Here is a 5,000-nt window from a genome sequence, read left to right on the forward strand (position 1 = left end):
TTACAGGGCTTATTTGGAGTGGATGTTGCTTTACAGGGCTTACTTACAGTGGATGTTGCTTTACAGGGATTATGTACAGTAGATGTTGCTTTACAGGGCTTATTTACAGTGGATGTTGCTTTACAGGGATTACTTACAGTGGATGTTGCTTTACAGGGCTTACTTACAGTGGATGTTGCTTTACAGGGCTTACTTACAATGGATGTTGCTTTACAGGGCTTATTTACAGTGGATGTTGCTTTACAGGGCTTACTTACAGTGGATGTTGCTTTACAGGGTTTATTTACAGTGGATGTTGCTTTACAGGGCTTACGTACAGTGAATGTTGCTTTACAGGGATTATGTACAGTAGATGTTGTTTTACAGGGCTTACTTACAGTGGATGTTGCTTTACAGGGCTTACTTACAGTGGATGTTGCTTTACAGGGCTTATTTACAGTGGATGTTGCTTTACAGGGCTTACGTACAGTGAATGTTGCTTTACAGGGATTATGTACAGTAGATGTTGTTTTACAGGGCTTACTTACAGTGGATGTTGCTTTACAGGGCTTATTTACAGTGGATGTTGCTTTACAGGGCTTATTTGGAGTGGATGTTGCTTTACAGGGCTTACTTACAGTGGATGTTGCTTTACAGGGATTATGTACAGTAGATGTTGCTTTACAGGGCTTATTTACAGTGGATGTTGCTTTACAGGGCTTACTTACAGTGGATGTTGCTTTACAGGGATTACTTACAGTGGATGTTGCTTTACAGGGCTTACTTACAGTGGATGTTGCTTTACAGGGATTACTTACAGTGGATGTTGCTTTACAGGGATTACTTACAGTGGATGTTGCTTTACAGGGCTTACTTACAGTGGATGTTGCTTTACAGGGATTACTTACAGTGCTCGCAGGAAGTGGCATAGTATTGCTTTTATGGGCCATTCTGATATACTGATCAGCCCTGACACATATCAAATATGATGATCAGCCCTGACACATATCGAATATGATGATCAGCCCTGACACATATCGAATATGATGATCAGCCCTGACACATATCAAATATGATGATCAGCCCTGACACATATCGAATATGATGATCAGCCCTGACACATATCGAATATGATGATCAGCCCTGACACATATCGAATATGATGATCAGCCCTGACACATATCGAATATGATGATCAGCCCTGACACATATCGAATATGATGATCAGCCCTGACACATATCGAATATGATGATCAGCCCTGACACATATCAAATATGATGATCAGCCCTGACACATATTGAATATGATGATCAGCCCTGACACATATCGAATATGATGATCAGCCCTGACACATATTGAATATGATGATCAGCCCTGACACATATTGAATATGATGATCAGCCCTGACACATATCGAATATGATGATCAGCCCTGACACATATCAAATATGATGATCAGCCCTGACACATATCGAACATGATGATCAGCCCTGACACATATCGAATATGTTCTTCACCCCTCACACACACACACACACACACACACACACACACACACACACACACACACACTTCATTGTGTGAGGACAGGGGGGCAGATATTTGGGCTAGAGCTGGCAGGAGCAGTGCCAATTCAAAAAACAAGGAGGTGCATGTTTGGTGTAGGGGGGAGTGTATGGGGATGGGGACGGGGGAGAGATTTGGGCTAGAGCTGGCAGAACGGATGGCTCTGTGATGGGCCTAATAGGACTGTGTGCTGGTTGGCCCTGATGGACCTCCAGGCCACATCTGCTATTCATGGAATCTGTGTTTTCTGGCTCTGATGTGAAGCCTAGCGGGTCATTGTACAAGAAAAGCTCCGGCTCAAAGGAAAGCAGGGGGTGGAAGGGAAAGAACACGTTCCAACCAGCTAGACCTGCTAGTAATATGGCCACAATCTGCCTAGTCTTATCACTTAAATTATTATTAAAACTGATTTGGCCAAATAGTGCTATCAGTTCAGTTACTGCTGCACCACCAGTGGTCATTACAATCACACGGATTTTAATGAATTTATTTGTAGACCTGCACCAGGCTGGGAAGACTGAATCTGCAATAGGTAAGCAGCTGGGTTTGAAGAAATCAACTGTGGGAGCAAATATTAGGAAATGGAAGACATACAAAACCACTGATAATATCCCTCCATCTGGGGCTCCACGCAAGATCTCACCCCGTGGGGTCAAAATGATCACAAGAACGGTGAGCTAAAATCCCACAACCACACGGGGGGACCTAGTGAATGACCTGCAGAGAGCTGGGACCAAAGTAACAAAGCCGACCATCAGTAACACACTACGCCGCCAGTGACTCAAATCCTGCGGTGCCAGACGTGTCCCCCTGCTGAAGCCAGTACATGTCCAGGCCCGTCTGAAGTTTGCTAGAGAGCATTTGGATGATCCAGAAGAAGATTGGGAGAATGTCATATGGTCAGATGAAACCAAAATAGAACGTTTTGGTAAAAACTCAACTCGTCGTGTTTGGAGGACAAAGAATGCTGAGTTGCAACAAAGAGTATATAACAAAGTATTGAGATAAACTTTTGTTATTGACCAAATACTTATTTTCCACCATAATTTGCAAATAAATAAATAAAAAATCATACAATGTGATTTTCTGGATATTTTTTCTCATTTTGTCTGTCATAGTTGAAGTGTACCTATGATGAAAATTACAGACCTCTCTCATCTTTTTGGTGGGAGAACTTGCACAATTGGTGGCTGACTAAATACTTTTTTCCCCCACTGTATATATATATAATTATAGTTTTCACCTTACAAGGTATCACCTGTAACGGTTTTCTTGAGGTGAAGGAGAGGCGGACCAAAATGCAGCGTGGTTTCTATTCATGGTTTTTTAATAAAGAAAAAACTATACATGGATAGACTAACAAAAACAATAAACGTGCGAAAACCTAAACAGCCCTATCTGGTGCAAACACAGAGACAGGAACAATCACCCACAAACACACAGTGAAACCCAGACTACCTAAGTATGATTCTCAATCTGAGACAATTTATGACACCTGCCTCTGATTGAGAACCATACTAGGCCGAAACATAGAAATACCCAAATCATAGAAAAACAAACATAGACTGCCCACCCCAACTCACGCCCTGACCATACTAAATAATGACAAAAGAAAGGAAATAAAGGTCAGAACGTGACATCACCTGCATAAGACATCACTTTAAAGCTAGAATACTTAGTTGCTACATCCATTTTTGAACTTGTAAATTCATTACACATTCAGTAGCAAATCAATTCGACAAATGAACTTTTAACAAGGCACACCTGTTGAATTTAATTGGATTCCAGGTGACTACCTGGAATGAATCTGGTTGAGAGAATGCCAAGACTGTGCAAAAGCCAAGACTGTGCAAAAGCTCGAGTTCATTAGAACGTGTGTTGAAGATGTCGTTCCCATAGCAACGATTAAAACATTCCCTAACCAGAAACCTTGGATCGATGGCAGCATTCGCGTGAAACTGAAACCACTGCTTTCAATCAGGGCAAGGTGTCTGGTAACATGACTGAATACAAACAATGCAGCTATTCCCCCCGTAAGGCTATCAAACAAGCTAAGCGTCAGTACAGAGACAAAGTAGAATCCCAATTCAACGGCTCAGACACAAGAGGCATGTGGCAGGGTCTACAGTCAATCACGGACTACAGGAAGAAATCCAGCCCAGTCACGGACCAGGATGTCTTGCTCCCAGGCAGACTAAATAACTTTTTTGCCCGCTTTGAGGACAATACAGTGCCACTGACACTGCCTGCAATGGAAAAATGCGGTCTCTCCTTCACTGCAGCCGAGGTGAGTAAAACATTTAAACGTGTTAACCCTCGCAAGGCTGCAGGCCCAGACGGCATCCCCAGCCGCGCCCTCAGAGCATGTGCAGACCAGCTGGCTGGTGTGTTTACGGACATATTCAATCAATCCCTATCCCAGTCTGCTGTTCCCACATGCTTCAAGAGGGCCACCATTGTTCCTGTTCCCAAGAAAGCTAAGGTAACTGAGCTAAACGACTACCGCCCCGTAGCACTCACTTCCGTCATCATGAAGTGCTTTGAGAGACTAGTCAAGGACCATATCACCTCCACCCTACCTGACACCCTAGACCCACTCCAGTTTGCTTACCGCTCAAATAGGTCCACAGACGATGCAATCTCAACCACACTGCACACTGCCCTAACCCATCTGGACAAGAGGAATACCTATGTGAGAATGCTGTTCATCGACTACAGCTCGGCATTCAACACCATAGTATCCTCCAAGCTCGTCATCAAGCTCGAGACCCTGGGTCTCGACCCCGCCCTGTGCAAATGGGTACTGGACTTCCTGACGGGCCGCCCCCAGGTGGTGAGGGTAGGTAACAACATCTCCTCCCCGCTGATCCTCAACACTGGGGCCCCACAAGGGTGCGTTCTGAGCCCTCTCCTGTACTCCCTGTTCACCCACGACTGCGTGGCCACGCACGCCTCCAACTCAATCATCAAGTTTGCGGACGACACAACAGTGGTAGGCTTGATTACCAACAACGACGAGACGGCCTACAGGGAGGAGGTGAGGGCCCTCGGAGTGTGGTGTCAGGAAAATAACCTCACACTCAACGTCAACAAAACTAAGGAGATGATTGTGGACTTCAGGAAACAGCAGAGGGAACACCCCCCTATCCACATCGATGGAACCGTAGTGGAGAGAGTAGCAAGTTTTAAGTTCCTCGGCATACACATCACAGACAAACTGAATTGGTCCACTCACACAGACAGCATCGTGAAGAAGGCGCAGCAGCGCCTCTTCAAACTCATGCACAATCGAGAGCATCCTGGCGGGCTGTATCACCGCCTGGTACGGCAACTGCTCCGCCCTCAACCGTAAGGCTCTCCAGAGGGTAGTGAGGTCTGCACAACGCATCACCGGGGGCAAACTACCTGCCCTCCAGGACACCTACACCACCCGATGTTACAGGAAGGCCATAAA

General features: G+C 45.2%; 1 protein-coding gene across 1 annotated transcript in view; it reads right to left on the minus strand.

Moving 5' to 3' along the window:
* LOC135549518 (gamma-aminobutyric acid type B receptor subunit 1-like) overlaps nucleotides 1–5,000 on the minus strand; it is a 332,207-nt gene that overhangs the window by 185,765 nt on the left and 141,442 nt on the right. The gene's annotated exons all lie outside the window — the stretch shown is intronic.

Source organism: Oncorhynchus masou, chromosome 12 (genome assembly GCF_036934945.1).
Source record: "Oncorhynchus masou masou isolate Uvic2021 chromosome 12, UVic_Omas_1.1, whole genome shotgun sequence".
Lineage (NCBI taxonomy): Eukaryota > Metazoa > Chordata > Actinopteri > Salmoniformes > Salmonidae > Oncorhynchus > Oncorhynchus masou.